Here is a 21,065-nt window from a genome sequence, read left to right as displayed (position 1 = left end):
GAAATTGGCAATTTAAAGCTCTTACAGCCAAGGTAGCAGAAGTATAAATCTTTTTCCCCTACCTGTCCAGGGCCCTAGAATCCCTATCAGGGGGGATAGGGTTTTTTTTGCAGTGGAAGCCTTGACCCCTTTGGGACCCTGAGAGATAGTTTCTGGGTCAGCAGCAGGGCTTTTATAAAGAAATGTATGTGAATCAGGAACCCTGTAGTATCTGTCTGGCTTAACAGGAGCTGGTGGTAAAGAGTCTGGAGACAGACCGGACTCTGAGAATACATCATCTACAATGTCTAAAACAGGTGGGATAGCAAGGGGCCTGTGCTGAGGTAATAAAAGGAAGTCTCTGAGCCTTTTCTTGGATTCTGAGTAATCTTGGCTCTCCCAGTGGAAATGCTCCCTCATAGTATGCAGTGTCTCCCCAAAAGAGTAATCCTCAGGAGGAGAGGCTGAAGGGAAAGATTCTTCAGCATCAGAATCCTCATAGGGAGGAAGAGAATATTCCTGTTCAGAAGAGGAAATAGAGGAAATGGAAACCTGATCTGAAGATTCATATTCTATCTCTTGCCTAGGCCTCTTATCAGGAGGGGGATGGGAACACCTGATCAAAGTAATTAGGTCTTCGGCCATTTTAAACATCTGTTTTTTAGGCATGGTGGCCTGTCCAGGAGAATGCTGTACTTGTTTCTTTGTCTTTAGAGCTGCTTTAGTCTTTGCCTTTGAAGCTGAAGTAGGTTTCACATATAACTGTGTAGGCCTGAAAACATCCTCAGAAGCCGATGCCTCCTCAGCGGCTACGGACCCATCTGAGGGAATAGTTTCCGAGTGTCCAATACCTTGAGTTTCCAGCGGCCTAGTCAGCTCCATGTGGGAGTTGGAAGCGGCCTGTGGCTCTGAGGTAGCGGGTGTCAGGGGCTGGCGAAAGTGCCTCACTGAGAACCGGCGTACAAGCCTCGTCGTCGGTTTTGGACCTCTGATGCCTGTTCTTTTCATTTTCTTTGCACTTTTTATAAACTCCGGTATTCAGCTGTTCCGACGGCATTATACAATTGAATCTTCTACCAAAGTAATGAAATGCAAAATCGTACCGACGCTTAATAGTGCGTTGGTTAAATTTAGCACAAAACCGACAACTAGCAATGTCGTGGTCAGGGCCTAGGCAAGGAATACAGTAAGAATGAAAATCCTTATGAGGTATTTGCTTCCCACAAGAAATACAATTATTAACTTTTTCTGGAGCAAGAAAAAAGTTTTCCCAACGGGGTACTTAGCTTTAATGAAGACTTCGGATCTGAAATTCGAATTTGAAAAATCATAGGAGTCGGCCGACCGGCACTTGCGAACTGTTTTTGCTTCGGGCACCACGCGGCAAGAAAGACTGAAGAAAATGGCGTCGGCTGCATCTTTTATACCCCTGGTGCACTGACATCAGGGAGGAGGCGACAGCAACCGACGCCGGACCTAGACTTTGGAATTCAGGCTGACTGCGGGTAGCCTGCCAGCAGGATAACCCAATTGTAATGACTGCAACAGTGAAACATGATGAACATCCTGCCGTTACGGAAGAAGAGACAGCAACCGACGCAGGACCCAAGACTTTGTTAATCAGGCTGACTGAGGGCTACCTGCAAGCAGATAACCCAAATGTAATGAATGCAACAGTGAAACACGAAGAATATCTACTTTAAAAGAAGGATCAATGGCCTGAATTAAACACTAAGCTGGACCCAGTAAACTACTCCTATCCAAAGAAATTTGAGGAGGAGTAGATATATGCTTAGTTTTCTGCTTCTTTTTGACAGGAAAAAATGAGGCCAACTGGGCACAGCTTTCTGGCACAACAGGGAAACCTTCCCTGTTGCCTCTCCCAGGACCAACAAGGGTGGCTTTCCCTTGCTCAATGAGGGACTCCAACAGCCACAGAAGACATGGCTAACCCCCAGTCCATGGTGGCTACAGGTGCTGCACCAGCGGGATCTGTGGTACAGCATGAGTGGTATGAGGCAGAACAAAAGTACAAAGCAGAGCCACCCACCTGTGGCTGAGAGAAACTGCTAGCCTACTGTGGTGGCAAAGGTTGTGCTTAACCTTTTCTTTTTGTGGCTGGAAGAAGGACTAACAGTGGGAACAGTAGTCTATTCCATGGTCAAGCTGAAAATGTTGCCTCTTTTCTGTGGAAGGCAAGCAGCAACTGCTGGTAAAAAGTACAGTTGTGTACACTTACTATAAATATAGATGTTCAAGTGTATTCACTGTTGCAGTCATCACCTGTGGGTTATCCCTGTTGTGGTAGCCCTCAGCCGGCCCGAATACCATAGTCAATGTTTTTCTGTGTCGGCTGCTGTCTCCCGTAGTCTGTCAGGTCGTCAGTGCTAAAAAGCAAGGCAGCTGACGCTATTACATCAATTTTATTTGCCCTAACCAGTCAGAAGCACAAGGAAACATGGTAAGGTGGTCCTGGTGGCTAAAAGCCACCGTGAGAAGCTTATGTCCCCCTAAGGAAAGAGGATATAAGGGGGAAGGAGGGAGGGAAACCAGGACTGCAACAGTGAATACACTAGAATATCTACATTTATGGTAAGTGTACACAACTGTACTATGTTCTTCATGTTTCACTGTTACAGTCATCACCTGTGGGAGGATTCCCAAAGCTGAGGAGAGGGATGGAAGGATTAGAGACCTAGGCATGGGTCAGCATGCCCTGCAGGACTGCAGAGGCAAACCCTGCCCTAACCTTAGAGAAAAGGGGTAGGTGGTAATATTTTGTAAAGGTATGGACAGAGGTCCAGGTGGCAGCTTCCAAGATGTCCCTGGTGGGAACTCCTCTGAGGAATGCTGTGGAAGGGGAGGCTGCCCTAGTGGAATAGGTATGAATAGACTTAGGGGAAGGTTTCCCATGTAGTCTGTAGCAGAAATGGATACAGTGTAATATCCATTTAGAAATGGTTTGCTTGGAAATGGGCTTCGCCTCTGCCCCTGGGGCAAAGTTGACAAGAAGCTGGTCTGTTTTTCTGAAGGGTTTAGTACAGTCCAGTTAGTATCTGAGCTGTCTGTGCATGTCTAGTGAGTGCAGATTATGTTCCCCCTTGTTTTGAGGGTTGGGAAAGAAGGTGGGTTGATGTATGGCCTGGCTGAGGGTCACATCAGATACCACCTTGGGCATAAATGAGGGGTTAGTCCTCAGGGAGACCCTGTCTGCATGGAAAATGATGAAGGGCTCAACTGTCATGAGTGTCTGAAGTGCTGAAACCCTTCAGCTCAGGTGATAGCTAGTAGGAAAGCAGTCTTCCAGGAGAGGTATCCCAAATCTACTGAAGCAGCAGGTTCGAAGGGTGGTAAGGTTAGTTTTCTAAAACATAATTCAGGCCCCAGGCTGGCATGGGTGGCCTTCTGGGAGGTCTGATATTAGAAACCTCTCTGAGGAATTGTTTAATCAATGGATGTGAGAAGAGGGGCTGGTCTGTATCGAAATGAGCTGAAAAAGCTGAGGCATGGAATTTGATAAAAGAGAAGGAGAGGCCACTATTGAGTAACTTGGCTAGGTAGTCCAGGATAAGAGGGATGGAAGGTTGTAAGATACTGCCCCCTCTGGACTGGCTCCAGCAGCAGAATCTTTTCCATTTCCTTGCGTAAGATTTTCTGGTGCTGGGCCTTCTGGCCTCTATGATAATGTCTAGGACCTGTTTACTTAACAGGGGGCCCCATGCTTGCTTTTAAAGTATTAGCCATGCTGACAGTTTGAGAGTCTGCAAGTCTGGGTGCAGCATTTCCCGCCAAACCTGGGTCAAGAGGTCTGAGATCAGGGGAAACTATAATGACAGGCTGTGCAGTAAGTGGTACCAATGTTGTCTGGGCCAATCTGGAGCAATGAGGGTGGCCTTTGGTCTCTCCTCCCTTATCTTGATCAGTACCTTGGGAATTAGAGGCAGAGGAGGGAATGCGTACACAAAGAGGAAGTCCCAGGGGAAGGTCAAGGCATCCACCTTCCATGCTAGGGTGCGATACTCCCTGGTACACAATTTTTTCAGCTGGTGATTGAGGTGTGAAGCAAAGAGATTCACCTCCGGATTTCCCCACTCTTGAATGACTAGCAAAAAGATTTTTCCATTCATGGGGGTCCAGTACGTTTTTCCTTGGGTGGTCTGCCAGGGTGTTGTTGATCCCTGGTAGGTACTGGGCAATTAGGTGTAATCCCCTGGAGGAGGCTGTCAGCCAGAGGTTCATGGCTAGCCTGCACAGAGGGTAAGATTGGGTCCCTCCCTGTTTGCTGATGTACCCATTACTGTGGTGTTGTCTATTTTGATAAGGAGAACCCCTGGCCTGAGATGGGGGTTGAAGGATGTCAGAGCCTTTTGTACTGCCATAATTTCCTACTGATTGATGTGTAAGGGAAGGTGCTGGACATCTCAAAGACCATGGGAGCACCTGCCCGCTAGGTGAGCGCCCCAAGCAATGTTTGAGGCATCAGTGGTGATGGTCCACCCAGTAGGATGGAGGATGAAGGGAAGACACTTGTTCTTGGCACAGGTCCCTGCCCACCAGAGAAACTCGGCCCTTATACAGGGGATCATGGGGAGAGAGGTCTCTTGAGGCTTTGAGTGCTGACATCAAAGGTTCTTTAGATACCATTGAAGTTTCCTCATGTGAAGCCTGGCTAGAGGAATTAGAAGGATGCAGGATGCCATGTACCCCAAGGCTTGCAGGAACTTCCTCGCAGTCAGGTGACTTCTGGAAGCCAGCTGGGTAAAGTAGAGAGGCAGGAAGCTCTGCTTTTCTGGGGATAGGAAGGCCATTTGGGATGCTGTGTCCAGCAGTCATCCCAAGAAAATGATCTTCCCGGAGGGAGTTTGCTTTGATTTCTTCTCATTGATGGTGAACCCTAGGGAAGTTAGGAAGGTTTTGACAAAGAGAAGTTCCTGGAGCAGCTTTTATTTGCACTCTGCCTGAATGAGGCAGTCGTCCAGATAAGGGTAAATCTGTATATTTCTCTGCCTGCAAAATGCTATGGCAGGGGTTAAGCATTTGGTGAATACTCTGGGTGCAGTAGATAAGCTAAAGGGCAGCGCAGAGAACTGAAAGTGTTGTGAGCCTGCTCTGAAATGCAGACATTTCCTGCAAGATTCCCTTACGGGGATGTGGAGGTAGGCATCTTTTAGATCTAGGGTCACTAGCCAAGCATTTTTTGTCAGCATAGGTAGCAGCTGCTGCAAAGTTAGCATTTTGAACTTGGAGACCACCAGTGAGGTGTTCAGAATGGATAGATCCAGGATGGGGTGCCAAGTGCCCTCTTTTCTAGGAACAAGGAATAGTCTAGGATAAAAGCCTCTGCCTGTTTGATCTGAGGGGACAGGTTCTACTGCCCCCTGGGATATGAGAGTTTGGACCTGTTTCAATGCCTCTGCTCACTGATTTGGAGGTAAGTCTGGGTACCCTCTTGGAACTGGGAGTTCGTTGAAAGAGAATTTGTATCTCTGAAAAATGATCTTTAACACCCATTGGTCCTTTGTTACAGAGAGCCTTCCTCCTAGATTTTGGTGAGTGAAAGGAGGGCAGAGGGGTGAGAGGTAGTCATTGAGAGTTTCTCCCATAGAAGGACGGCTTAGAACTCCCTGCCTTTGGGGATAGGGGCTTGGGAGGTCTGTCTTCGTGGGGCTTACCTTGCCCCTCTTTGCTAGGTGCAGGGAAGGACCATTGCTTAGAGGGAAAGTTCCTGCTGAACCTGGGAGGTTGAACCTGAAAGAAATCTTTTACTGTTTGCATAGATTTTGCTTTGTCTTCCATCTTTTTAAGCACCTCTTCTGCTTTTACTCCAAACTAGCGGTCCTTATCTAGGGCTGCATCAATTAATTTAGACTTGACATGATCAGGGAGAGGTTGTTCCTTCAACCATGCATGTCTCCTAATGACAGATCCTGACACACTGTTGCCCTGCTTGAGGCTTCTAGGGCGTCATATCCAGAGTGTAATGAGTGTTTGGCCACTTGACAAGTAGAGTGCAGTAAATCTGCTAACTTTTTCGAATTGGCACACTCAGGAAAGGTTGAAAATTTTTGTTTTAATAGTTCCAAAGTGTGTTGTCGATATTTTAACAGATGGAACTGACAGCTGAGTGCTCTGATAGCTAAGGTCGCAGAGGGGTATCCTTTTTTACCCCATCTGTCCACAGCTCTGGAATCCCTGTCAGAAGGAATAGGATTCTTGGCAGAACTAGTCTTAGTTCATTTAGGTCCCCGTGTAATGACCTCTGGGTCTGCAGCAGGATTTCTGTACAGGTATTTGTGAGAATCCGATACTCTGTAATGCCTGTCAGGTTTACTGGGAGCAGGTGGGAGGGCATCAGAGGCTAAGCTAGATTCATGGAAAACATCATCCACCACTTCTAAGATAGGACGGATGGGCAGGGGTCTGTGCTGGGGCAGGTCCAGAAACTCAGTCTTTTCTTAGACTGGAGGAAGTCCTGAGATTCCCATTGGAAATGTTCCCTGAGGGTGTGAAGGGTTTCCCCAAAGGAAAGGTCTTCTGGTGGGGAGGCAGAAGGAATGGATTCCTCTGCATATGAATCCTCATAAGCAGTCAGAAGTTGTTGTTCCTCTTCAAAATCTAAATAATCAGCTTCCTCAGAATCCTAGTCTGTCATAATTTCAGGAGAAGGGGGTCTTTTCCTTTTAGAAGTTGTGGCCTGACTACCCCCTGATAAGCGAGATAAGATTCTCTGCCATTTTAAGCATTTGTGCTTGGGGTGGTGGAGCAGGAGGAAGATGGTGGCTAGAGGCAGATTTTCTAGCAGTGGCCTGGCTTCTAGGCGTAAGAGTATCCATCGGTCTGAGAGAAACAGTAGTCGGATGAGAAGACATCAGTTTTTGTCTAGATTCGGTACTGCGAGAGGCCTCATTGAAAGCTAGTGCCTTTGTCGCGGCTCCAGACCCGACCAAGGCAGAGACAGCCAAAGGCTCGGAAGATGAAGAAGATTTCTGCGGCATACCGGAGTCTGAAAGGGTCTTGGTAGAGGCCTGCGTAGATATTGTAATGGGCATCAGGGACTGCGAAAGCACCACACTGAATTCCGGAGAACTGATGACCTGCTTAGTGGTAGAGTCGTCGGAACACTTAGCCTTATGTGGTCTGTCTCTATCTTTATCTCTGAGTTTGTTTGGAAAGTCTATGGATTGTTGACTGACAGACGCCATTTCAGAATACGAAGATGGAAGATGAAAATACCTTTCTACGATAAGAGCTCTACAGTGAATGGTTCTCACGTTAAAGAGGGCACAGAAATGGCAACAGGGGATGTCATGGTCTGGGCCTAAGCAAGTGACGCAGTATGAATGGAAGTCTCGGTGTGGGATCTGTTTTCCACAGGCAACACAATTGCTAACTTTTTCAGATATCGGTTAGTGCAAGAAAAAAGGATCCCAACATGGTACTTAGCTTTAGACGTTTTCAGCTGTAATTCAGACTCTGGTAGTGACCGACCGGCACACTTGCAAACTGCTTCTGCTACAGGCTCCACTCCAAGAAAGATTGGGGTAATGGCGTCGGCTGCCTTGCTTTATAACACTGACAACCTGACGTCAGACTACAGGTGACAACAGCCGATGCAGAAAAACATTGACTCTGGTATTTGGGCCGGCCGAGGACTTCCACAGCAAGGATAACCCATAGGTGATAATTGCAACAGTGAAACACGAAGAACATCGACCAGTCCATAAAAGTTACTTTTCTGACAGAAAAAAGCAAAGTAAAAATCACTTTAAATCACTATGCCAGCCCCATAAAGGAAAACTATACACAATATCTCCACAAAAATATGTTTTCAGTTAGTTTACAATACTTTAAAACTGACAGAAAAAAGGAGTTCTCCTTTTAAAAGTACTTTACAGTCTCAAGACAGTCAGTTAAAACACAGTACACCTAACTTTAAAATAACTTTCCTGAAGAGAAAAGTAATAAAACATCAATAAAATTATGAAAAATTGACACCCCCCACCAAGGGAACTTAACCTGCCCAGCAAAGGAAAGCACAAGCCAATCACTGATCCTCGAAAGCCTCAGAGGAGTGTACTCTTTGGTGTCAGTAAAGCTCTAAAGGGCTTTACACCCAAACTTGTCTTTTAGCCTGCTCAGCTCGAGCTGTTTGGTATGTTTGGGTGTATGGAAGGTAACCTGAAGCTTTGTAAGCTGGCTGGCTGGCATATCCTTGGCAGGATATAACCAATATAGCTAAGGCTACGGCAGCAATGATCAATATGATGAACATCAACAAAACATTCCCAAAAAGGTGCCACATATGCTGCTTCCAAGATGAAGAGATGAATAAGTACTAAGTTGTTTTAAGAAATGTGCAAAATAGTGTAAAAGGTTGTGATACAAAAGAAAGGCACCTGACTACACTGCTGAACAATCTAGGTTCAGAAATGGGCCCAAAGAGTTTTTGGTAATCAAAAAGGAAAAATGTGTTGTTTGGGCTAACTCTTTTTTTGCTGGCAAAGATGGTTGGGGTGCAGTTAACACTGACTCCTTATGTAGTGTGTGTGTGTGTGTGTGTGTGTGTGTGTGTGTGTGTGTGTGTGTGTGTGTGTGTGTGTGTGTGTGTGTGTGTGTGTGTGTGTATGTGTGTTTGATCTGATGCACATATAAACAAAATGCATGCAGGGGTACAATAGGTGGGTAAGTCAGCAAGAAAGCTTGTGTCTCAGCATCACTGTATGTGTGGCCTGAGTGGGAATGTGGGAATAAAAGGTCGTACTTGGGGCAGGATGTTCATTCACACTTAAGGACTCCTGACTGTGCCACTAGCAGCCAACCATCTGAGAGATTAAAGTTAATATTATACAGCTCAATGGGGGGGGGGGGGGTTTATAAACTTGCCTCAGGGAGCTAACTCAGGTGGGAGACAGGAATTTATCTCCCAGAAAGGTAAACTGCACCTACATAAAGTAGGTCAGGAGGGGCTTGCTACATCAGAGGGTATGCCAGAAAACAGAATGCAGGAATTCAGTGGGCATGTAGACCCAAAGCAAAGAAAAAAACATACTTCATGAAAGTTTCCAAACATTCAAAATAACAAAAAAAAAATGAAAGATATGTACTTGCCATAAATGATAAATCTGGCAAAACAGGTACACTGTCGGTAACAACAGCAGGACTATGGCTGCAACTGGGACAGTTTGGCACATAAACATTCCCAGCCTATACATTATTTCCTTATCCCACAATGTACCACTGTACAACACATTTCCAGATCTTTTGTGAGCTAAACAAACAGGAGAAAAATGTTTACTATCACGTCTGTAGACTTACTGCATCAGTGGAGGAGGAAGAAATGTGGGTATGATACCAACATCAGACCTGGTCTTCTACTGTTATGGTACATACATAACTTTCATACCTGGTAGGAGGAAGTTCAACTTAAGTAATTATCTTAGGGAAGTCTCCCTTATGACAATATATATTTTATAACTATGGCTGTAAATGAAGACCCGGGCCTATATATCACATCCAGTTTACAGTGCCTTGTTAGCTTTTGAGAAACAGCTGCTACATAAATTTTACACAGAGCTGCATTCATGAAGTAGCTTCTGCTTTTGAAGAAAAAGCTTCGGAAACTGTAGGAAAAGGCTTATTAAACTTGGCACAAAAAAAAAAAAATGAATACAATCAAAGAACCATTTGGCTAAGCTGACTTTTGCTACTCCACAAACAAGCACAAGAAAACCAGAAAATGAACAACTGGGCACAGGAAAAGTCGCTCTCTGTATTAATAAAACAATTTATTAATAAATCACAATGTTTAGCATTTTCATCTCTGGTAATTCAGAGACTTCTTCAGAAAGGGAAAAAGTGCAAAAAAAGCACTTTTAAAACACATAAAGAACACACCCCCTTAAGTAAAACCAATCAGCAATACCCTAGCCTAATTAAACAATTACAGCTTAAAGACACATTAGCTAAAAAAATACTGTTGCTAAAAAGATGTATCAATTTAAGTCTTGCTTGAAAATCACCATTATGAAAACAATTATACAAATATGTACATACATCTCAACAAAAATGTATATATATCTCAACAGAAATGTGAACATGTTATTTAAATATACATGTATAGCCATGTCACCACATATACATAATGTAATACACTATCCTGGCAACCTGCTGAAAAATACAATTTAAAATAGTGAAATAAGTTAAAATTACTTGAATATGACCTTGCCATCGTTTAGTTAATCAAATGATAAATAAACTACATCTCTAAGGCTTTTAACTTCAAAAAAGCAAAAAATAGAAAGGAAGTTGTTAATACCAGGCCATTGTGTGGCATTAACTCTAAGCTGCCATAAAGTTTCCTGTCTTTCCAGATGTAGTGTCCATGGTCCACCCCTGACATCCACCTCTCAAACTTCTATGACAGTGAATTTTAAAAAAAATGGTCATTAAACTCTATACAATGCTTAGCTAAAGCATTAGTGTCCTTTAACCTAATATTTTTTTATATAAATATTTTATAATGGTGATTTTCATGCAACACTTCAGTTGATGTCTTTTTAGCATTGGTATTTTTTAGCTAATGTGTCTTTAAGCTATAATTGTTTAATTAGCCTAGGGTATTGCTGACTGGTTTTACATAAGCGGAATGTGTTCTTTGTTTTAAAAGATGCTTTTCTTGCACTTACTTCCATTCTGAAGGAGTCTCTGAATTACCAGAAATGAAACCGCTAAACATTGTGATTTATTAATAAATTGTTTTATTAATACAGACAGAGACTTTTCCTGTGTCCAGTTGTTCATTGACTTTTGCTACTGTCAAGTTCTTTCATAATACAAACAAAAAGAAGTTAACTTTTTTCTAGCAGATCTAGCCTTATGGATACAAAACCTCAGATGATATTACACATTTATATAGTGAATGAGGTATTCTCCATGACTAGAGTACAGAGGAAAAAATGGAAGATGAATGTACTGGTTGACACTAGATTCTGTCACGACTGGCATAAACAAGGGATTATTACAGACAGAAACCCTGTCTTTATGAAAAAAATAAATAAAAAAGCAAGGATGAGCAACTGATGGTGACTGCAGATCAAAATCCTCCATGAAGTGAGGAGCACCAGAAAGAGAGTCTTCCAAGAAAGGAAATTTAACTCTGCATATACTGCAGGACTACATTGAGACAGTTTTATTTATTTATTTATTTAACATAAAATAGAAATCCTAATGTGGAACTGGGTCCTTAAATGGTGCTCTCAGGAGTGTACCTTTATGAAAGGCTTTACATGCCTTTAAAGAAGCCAAAGAAGATGCTTTTATAGAAGCTGTTAAAACATATCTTGAACAAACATACCCTGACTAACATACAACCCTTAAAATAACCTCTAAGGCACAATAACTCATGGGATACATTTGGATTATATGGTTTGGCTTTATAAGGGCCCCTGTGGCTGTTAGCCTAGTATACACCTATAAACCTATGAAATCACCCCCTGGCAGAAATTAGACATCACTACTAGGTGGACTTAAACAGAAGAGTAGCGAACCCCAGTACTGAAAATCACAGGTAAACATGTTACAACAAGATGGTATTACAATCCAAAATCAATCCAAACCTTTTGAGGTGGTCCAGACAGAGAAGCATGTCTTATCTTTATAAATTTTATGTGTTCAGGAGGAGGGGGAGGGGATTATGTGCACTACTCTAGAAGGAAAGGGAAGGGTTGCAAGACACTAGTGGTGGAGAAACTATGTGATCACTTAAACAGAATGAATGTCCAGGTATAGCTTGTATGAGGGGTTAAATAAGAGGGTCTTGAGAAGAAGCAAGAGTAACAGTTGCTCCAACAGGTGAGATAGTAGAAACCATACTCATCAAAGCCAGAATGGTGCATTGAGAAGGACCTTTAACTTGTGCTGGTTGGCTTTCTGTACGAACCTCTTCATGAAAGGAAAAATGTAGGTAGAATATAGAAGTCCAGAAAGCCATTCTGGACCAGAGCATTCCAGGAATGTCCTTTCAGTGCAGGGATTAGGAAAAAAAGAGGATCTATTTGGCAATAGCTGGGGAAGCAAAATGGTCACAGCAAGGCTTTCCCTACTGATGGAAAAGCCTCCACATCACCAGCGACAAGGAACCACTCGACAATAGCTGAACTTATCTGCAAGTGAACTGGCTTCCCCTGGGAAGTGGTTAGCTGTTAGAAAGCAATTGGATAACCCAGCCTATTCCCAATCACACACATAGCTTCTTGACACAAAGGGTATGCATCAGTTTTCTCTGCAACCTGATGCTCCTCACCACTGGCATGTTTCTGGAATGGATAGCTATCACACCTTGGGGCAGGGAGCTATGAAAGGGTTAAAGGGTCAGAAGGACTGCCTTTACCTCTAGCATGCTGACAGATATGGGTCCAGACACCTTGGACACTTTGTCCTTTGTAATACCCACACCCCAAGGCAGACATATATGTAGTGAATGCCACTAAGGCAGTAGACATCTGGAAGGGACTGCCCTCTGTAAAGTTCAACAGATGCAGCTACTGCAGTAGTTTTATTTATTTATGTATTTTCTGTTAAGTTCTTGAAATTTGCATCAGAAGGGATATGAGCTTGACCACTGAATCAAGGTCCAGAGTAGTACTCTTATGTGATACACTGCAAAGGGTATCACAGGAATGACAGATGTCACGAGACCTAGTGTCTTGAAGCAAGGCATTCCAGGAGCTCAGAAACTTTGTTTTGGATCTTAATTTCCAGGAGCACAGGAACTTTATTTTTGTAAGAGAAAATTCTGTCTGCATGAAGATACACCTTGCAAGCTAACTTATTCAGAATGCAGCCAAGACAAGACAACTGAACAGCTGGGATGGATATGGTTGGGACTTCAAAAAGTTCACTGCCAATTGACAAAGAGTAGAACAGCTTCAATAAAGACTCCCAAGTCAAAACTAGACTCTGAAAAATGATGCACATATGAGACCATTATCCAAGAAAGGGAAAATCTTGTGTTTTTTTGTAGCCTTTGCCTAGCTGCCATGACAGGCATGCATCTGGTGAACAGATCTGAGACCAGATGGAAGCATCCAGAACTTGAAGTGACTGGTTCCTACTCAGAAGCAAAGGAACTTCTTGAATTCCTTGGCCATCTAGATATTATCCTATGGATCTGAACAGCACATCCAGTCTCTTAAAGATAAGCACATCAGGCCATTCAAATGGTTTTTTTAGGTTTATGTCATTTAGATCAGTCATTTTCTGGCACTGAAAAGAATCTGGAGTAGTATTTTGACCATAGTCCTGAAGGATCTTTTGAGTAACCCTTTTCTGTAGAATGCCAAGAGCCTCTTTCCTTGCAGTATGTTTCTGAGGGATGAGCCATAGAACAAGGATAATCACTGTGGAGGAAGCACAGTAATGAACAATATCTTGTATCCTCTGGATATGACTGTCTGAATCCATGTGCTCTTGGTGACATCTTCACAAACAGGAAAAGTGAGGGGATAGTGGCCACCTGCCTGCCACCAGAGTAGGAACATCAGGCAAGTCATCAAGGCTGGCCCTGCTGACAACCTGTGGACAAGGCACAGCCATCTTGTAACTTCTGAAGACCCTTCCCCATGGGAGTGACACCCTTCTGGATGATGTTCTGAGCATTTGGGTTTTTCTCAGATTGTTGACTTTTCTGTTGTGCAAGACTCCTGAACTATTACCTTGCACTGCCTCCTCTGCATTCCAAGAAAGTATGGAGGTGGCTGAAATCTTACACACCAAGGACAGACAAGGTTTTACTCTCCTTTTCCATATTCTGTAAATATGTCTTAACATCATGGCAGAATATGCAGAGTCACTGTAAAGGGGAAAATTAAATCTCCAAGCCTCAGACACATGTGCCCATACATAATAATTACGGGTCCAACAGCTCTGTCTGAAGCTTCTGCTGCAAAACATGTTACTCTCATCATCACATCTAAGATACCAAAAGTGGTGGCTGATCAGGAGAACAACTTAATCTTGACTGGTCCATCAGGCAACTACACCAGTGAACTGAGGCTTGCATCAACCAGGTGTTGCCGAAATTTCACTAATAAGAACCAGACAGTTTAAAGCCTGCATAAGAAGGTGTAGATCCACATCATAAGGCAATCCATTACCCTGGAATCCTTAAATGGAGGAAGAAAAGAGTTGGGAGCCTTTGTGAAGACAGCTGCTGCGACCACGATATCTGGTTTCACAATCTCCCACCAAACATTCTAATCTCTGGGTGGCCAGAGAAACATATTATCTTTCCCTGATACCAGATCTGGGGTTCCTATCAGCAGACCGAAGACACATGTTTTCGAATGTGCCTTGGTCAAACTGCCAAAACCGAAGCTGCAAAATATCAAAGCGGCATGTAAGTGAATTTTTTCCCTGGGAAAGTATTCGCTTGGCCGCTTTGGTACTTTGCCGTTTTCGGCACTGTAGTGCGGTCTTGGGAGTTGGTATATTTAAGTAGGGGGTGTGTGGGGGGCACAGCCCCCCACATTGGGGGATGTGGGGGGACCTCATGTTTTAATGTGCTTTCTTTTTCTTTTTTTTTTTTGTTGGAACTGCAATTGTTCTGACAGTTCGGTTTTGTAAGCTTTTGCTTATATGGGGTCAATTAATCACCGTTCGCTTACCTAAGTGTTCGGTGATCTAATATAGACCCCAGATCTGCCATACCAGGCTTTTCCCATGCTGCACTGGTGACCACCTTCAGTATGTCAGGTAATAAAGGGATCACCCTAGGGGTCTGGTGGGTGGACCTAAATGCCTTTTGCAGCATTGTTTGCAGAGGGCACACGGTTACTCAGGCATAACCCTCTTTCACTCATAATTTCTAGACTTTCTCCAAACTTGGTGTCCTTGGGGAAGGATGTTTAAGAATTTCCTTCCTTCTTGTTGTCAACAGTCAGGGCGGGAGACTCCACGGGGAATACACTATGCTTCTCCTTGGACGTCAACTTCCTTAGCATCTTGGGAGAAAAAAAAAGAGTCCAAAGAGGAGGAACACATGCATTCACAGGCCAAAGTTGAAGTAGGATGGTGCAAAAGGCCTTTGGACCCTTTATCATAGTGTACAACTGGTGGCAGGGCTCATGGCTTATTGAAATATCTATTTGGAAGCAAAAAAAAAAAAAAAAAGTGCAGAGGCATCAGGTCTGTAAAAGGCAAGAGGGGATCCAGTGTAAATATGTTTGCATCAAGCATGAACTGATTGATGCTGGTGTCAAGAACACTGATGCTGACTGCTGGGGGACAGGGTATAATGACATCAACACAGGAACCAAGGCCCTGGTCCCCGGGTCTAGAGACTCATTAACAAAGGCAATAAAGGCACTGGGAAAAAAAAAAACTAATGCCAATAGAAGACTTGATGGCACAGACAACACCACCATGATATAAGGTACTGACCAAGGCACCACAAACCCAGCCATCAAAACAGCCTCTGGCATCAACATTGAGACTACAAGATTCAACAATGGCAATCTCAGAAATGTCACCAAGGACAGTGAGACTAGGCATAAACATGCTGGAGATCTGAGCTGGGGGGCAGGGCAGAGTTGCAGGATAGGAGACAGACTTTTCTTACTCGACAACAGAGCCTTCATGGACCAGATGTAATTGAAGTGCAGGCAGACAAGAAAGTGTAAGATTACATGAACTAGTTCTAGGACTTAAAATCTGTGATACTTCTTTGTGATTCTAAAAGGCGTTCAACCAGAAATTTAGATTCAGTCACTTTTAAGACAATTTTCTGCACATCCTCATTCATGTTCTCTGTAACAGTCTAAGTTGTCAAGAAGGGCTGCAGCTGAGGCTAAGGAGTCTTGTGGGGTTCTGACTTTTCAAGGGACTTTGTACTAACAGATGTTGAAGTCAAAAGCATCAGCTCCAAAAGTGTTGATGGTCCTGCTTCTTCCTGAGCTTAAAGCAACTTTTATAACAAACACTATCTTAACTATTTTTCCTGATTTTTAATGGTGACAGCAATAAAACCTCAATCAGTGCTGCTCTTCCATGGGTTTGCCTCTACTCAAAGCAATCTAAACAGTGGTTATACTTACCCTACAGTAGAACCTATTTCAGCAGGCAGGCACACTTCTTAAATGAATGACACATCATTATGATTAAGCAAAAAGACCACCCCAAGATATAAGTTAAAGTAAGTGAACTTTGCTTTGTAACTTTGGTAAAAGTGCTGAAACTAGGAAGGCCCAATGAAGTGAAAGGAAGAAATAGATGGATAAAATGGGTGCCAGTCTTAACCGTATCACATTAGTGATTGACAATTTCATGCATGATCATGAATATCTGACTTCCTTTTTTCTATTTGAAGATCAAGACTGTGGCATCTTCTACTTATTCTGGGATATAGCAATCTTGGAGTTAATATACATTTTTTATTACATCAAGTATTGTCTTTTGTACAATATGTTACTCTTTTTTGACTGTACTTAAAGAGCGTTGTTCACATAAGGTCACATTTCTATCAAGGATCAGGATAGAATTCCACTAAAACTGGAGAAAAATGTATCTTGTCAAGAGATTATTTGCAATTAATTATATCTTTGAAATGAGTAATAATTTTATCACCAGTTCTGAAATCAAGTATCCTGGGTCCACTAAAACTGTCAGAAGTTGAGCAAGCAATACTGAAGAGGTGTGACACCCTGGTTTACTGTGGAATGAGGAAAGGGATCAAGGTAACTTGGAAAAGTTTTACACGCTGAGCTGTTATAATGCCTGCTGTCTTTTTTAGACCTGCAGTTAATGAGGACAGACCTCCTCTTACTAGATGGTAGGATACACTAAGTTTGAGACTACAGGATAAAAGGAGGAACATGAAGGAATTAATGCATCTATTTTAAACAAAGGCTAATATACTCAACTAGACTGCAACACCAGGTATGTTGGGATAACCCAGGGAGGGTTACACATACACGAATCACTCTACATTAAAAAATGCAAAGCCAGAAATTCAGTGCTAGTAGTATAAAAGCAAGCAGAACTGGGGATCTGGAATTTTTTCAGTGTTGTATAAGACTAATGAAACTGGACACTTTAAGAAATGTATAAATATATATCTTAAAATTATTACTATCAGCTTAGGGCTAAATAATATTACTTTTATGAATAATTATTGCATTTTTCCATTAAATGAGTAAATGATCAGTGCAAACGTTAAATTCATACATATGAAACATATTTACATAAAATGGCTGCACAAGGCATTCAGACTAAGGCTTACAAAACGAGAACTTCTCAGCCTCCAAACACTGCTGACATTCTACCATAATGTGGCTGAACAGCTGCAGAAAAAAAGCAGGATAAACACATAATATACAGGTAAGAACCACAGAATGTGTTTCAATTTGCAGATGGCTGCAACACTGACCTAAAGATATTTCCACCAATCTGCTAAGTGCAGACTAATTTTAAGAATCTGATTCTTCTCTGAAAGAAAACACAAAAAACAAAAAAAAACAGGCAAATGTTGGTGCAGTAGCAGTGTGAAGTCTGAAAGCGCTGTAAACTGAGGAATGAATGCCCTGGGAGACTCGCTTGCATGGATTTGGGCATGGGAAGAGCTGTCCAGTCCTCCACTATCCCAGTCTTCCTTCATGAAGCAGTCACTTGCTTCCTTACAAGCAGCATTCAATACGCCAGTGTCAGTCCTGCAAAGAGACATACAATGGATAAACCAATCGGAAAGCCAAAATATTAATTTAATTTCTGCCTTCAAGTAGACACTTATGATTCTATGATATTCTCTCTCTAAGCTGCCTGTACTCTAGTGTTCAAAAGAAACGGCCTAGATTATTTAACTGCTTTATTCCATATTAGCAACTTTTCTCTATTTATCTACCTAAATATGTGTGTTCATACATTTTACACACACACACACACACACACACACACACACACACACACACACACACACACACACACACACACACACACACACACCATAAAAACTTAAAACACAATTAGTTCACATGATACCCCTAAAAATAGTTACAGATTTTGTTTCCTCTCCATCTGATCTCAGACATGTCTTAATTTGTTCCTCCCAATCCAAAGATTCATCTACAAACAAATCAGAACACATGTTTTGCCTTACAGGGACAGGACCCCTGTAGTACAGACTTCCCAGACTAAGACGGTAAGAAAATGGATGGAGTCGGCACAACAGTGGGTGTTACAGCAGCTATTCAGAAAAAACATGGATACATAGTAATGACTCAAGTAGGAAAGCCCTTGAGTACCATCAATCCAGTGGCACTGTACTTAGAATGCTAAATGTAAATACTTTTGACAATTGCCCTATAAACCCATTATGGCAATACTACACTGTCTCCATTGATTATCCAAGAGACAGTGTTGCAACTGCAGTTGCACAAAGCACCATCCCCATCCTAAGAAGATGCCTTTTTCTGCTACAGGTTTAGCAGCTCCATGACTGATAAGCCTGCATTTGCTCCTCAATTTTTAACACTTATTTTATTTATTTATTTATTTAACATCTGTTTACTGCGGAGGTCAGACTGGGCTAAAAGCTCATTTTCAGAGGAGGAAAGGGGAGAAAATCTCCAAGTCAAAGTAAATTAGAAACAATATTAATTAACAGCTTACAAAGATACATCACATAAAGTATACAAAGTTCAAGAAACATGGTAGGCTTGCTTCATATACTTATGTTTCATGATTTGTATACTGGCAGAGAGATGCTTAGAGCTCAAGGCATGAGTACAAAAGTTCATACGGTGTGTGTCACATACCAAAAGTAGAAGATAAAAAAAAGAAGTTATGTACTTACCATAATGTTCCATCTGTGTTGTCGATCTTCACTTACCCTTGACATATGGGACTCTATCCCAACTCTCGGAAATTGCTTGGCCGTTAGCTCTAGAGTTTTTGGTTCTCATGAGCTGTTCTAAGTCCAGAATGCCCCTCTCTAGATTACCTCAGATCGAATTTGCAGCTATAAAGGAAGATAGGAAAAAGATTCCTATAACGATTGAAGAGGCTGTGTCCAAGGTCATTCATAACAGATAACCAGGACTAGAGTCCGTTCTTCCAAGGAGTCTGAAGGAGGGCAGGGTGTTAAGGATAAATGAAGATCGACAAAATTGATGAAACGTTATGGTAAGTACATAACTTCTTTATCTGATGTTGTCAATTTTCATTTATCCTTGTATGGGAAAGCGTCCAAAGCTACCTTGTATCTTGGGAGGCCTTATGGAAGGATATTCCTGAGCACCATAGAGCCAAAAGATGCTCTTTCCCTACAGACCAGATCCAGCTTGTAATGCATGATAAATGTATGTGGAGTAGCCCGGGTTGCTGCTGCACATATTTCATCTATGGAAGCCTTAGAGTGGAAAACAGCAGATGTGGCTATTGCCCTTGTAGAATGAACTTGACTGGGGCTGGTAATTGTAGGTTTTTCTTATTGCAGATAAAGCTAATACATTCTCTTAACCACTTAGATAAAGTGACCTTTGAAACTGGTTTACCAATGGATGGACCAGAAAAGGAAACAAACAACTGTTCCGACTTCTGAAAGTCTTTAGTTCTGCTGAAATAAAAATGCAGTTGTCTGTGAACATCTAGTAAGTGCAGTCAATATTCTCCCTTGTTAGAGAAATTAGGGAAGAAAACTGGTAAGTCAACAGACTGATCAATGTTAGTTTTGGATACTACTTTTGAAAGAAAGGATGGGTTGGTTCTTAGAGATACCCTATTCTTATGAAAAATCAAATATGGAAGTTTTCAAGATAACGCATGAATCTCTGAATTTCCTCTGGCAGATGTAATGGCTACCAACAAAATGGTCTTCCATGAAAGAAATTTCAAGTGACAAGTAGCTGCCAGATCAAAAGGGGAATGGACCAAGGACTGTAGAACCATAGTGAGATCCCGGGGATGAGAGGGTCTCTATAAGGAGGTTTTAATCTCAAGATTCCTTTCAGAAAAACTTTACACAGCCTATGTGAAATTAAGGAATGCTCTTCAACACCATCATGGAATTTAGAAATAGCAGCAAGCTGAACATTGATGGTAGAAGAAGCAGCTCCCTGTTCGAAAAGCCAAAAACTGTAAGACCTTTTCAACTGGTGCTGAAAAGGGACCAATTCCATTATCACATGCCCAAACAGAAAATCTTTTCCATTTACTGTGGTAGAGCTTCCTAGTGGAAGGCTTATGGGAAGCCAACAAACCTTTTTGAACTGGACAGGATAAGTTGTTTTTCTTGGCAATCAATGGAGTAATCAAGCTGTAAGCTTGAGGTTTTTCAGCTCGGGGTGACCTAGTCCCCGAGGATGGGACAGGAGGTCTGGATCCCAGTCCAGAGTCCATGAATGCTGAAGTAGGTAAGGCCAAAGAAAGTGAAACCAGAGTTGGTGAGGCCAGAATGGAGCAATGAGAATCACCTTGCTCTTCAACCTTATGGCGTTCTTCAGGAAGTGAGGAAGTAGTGGAACAGGGTAAGGGCACAGAGTAGTCCCGAGGGGCAATAGTGAAGGACAGCATCTCTCGGGGACTCCACCTGAGGGGTGATTAGGGCAAAGTAGCTGCTGTACTTGTTGTTCAGAGGTGAGGCAAATAGGTCGCAGCAAGGCTGGCCCCAGTCACAGAAAATCTCCTTTGCCACTCTGGGACTGAGAGACCACTTCTAAGGCAGGAGAATGCATCTGCTCAGTTTGTCCTCTATCACATTTGAGCTCCCCAGGATGCGTGCTACTATTAGAAAGCAGATGGAAGAGATTGCCTGTTGGCACACACACTGAGAGCTTCTCAACACAGAGGGTAAGACTTGGTTCTGCCCTGCTTGTTTATGTACCAGACTACTGACATGTTGTCTGATTGAACTGCAATTGTTCCCAGAGGGAGAGCAGCTTGGAAGGCTTGCAGTGCTAAGAGCACTGCCCTCAGTTCCAGAACATTGATATGTAGACTGACTTTTATAGGCGACCAAGTGCCTTTGACTGTTCTGCCTTGATAATGCCCCCCCCCCTATCTGGGAGGTGTCCGTGGTCGTTGTGGCCTGGTGTTGG

The 21,065-nt window shown here is 42.7% G+C and overlaps 1 protein-coding gene across 1 annotated transcript in view; it reads right to left on the bottom strand.

The window, feature by feature from the left end:
• Positions 1 to 15,129: 15,129 nt before the first annotated feature.
• NAA60 (N-alpha-acetyltransferase 60, NatF catalytic subunit) overlaps positions 15,130 to 21,065 on the bottom strand; it is a 961,262-nt gene continuing 955,326 nt past the window's right edge. Inside the window, exon 6 of the mRNA XM_044089782.1 lies at positions 15,130 to 17,681. The gene's annotated coding sequence lies outside the window, so the exon portion shown is untranslated. The remainder of the gene's footprint in view (positions 17,682 to 21,065) is intronic.

This window comes from Protopterus annectens, chromosome 12.part0 (assembly GCF_019279795.1).
Source record: "Protopterus annectens isolate FY-2018-M chromosome 12.part0, PAN1.0, whole genome shotgun sequence".
NCBI lineage: Eukaryota > Metazoa > Chordata > Ceratodontiformes > Protopteridae > Protopterus > Protopterus annectens.
Note: the sequence above shows the minus strand (reverse complement) of the source record. Positions and strands in the feature narration are given on the sequence as shown.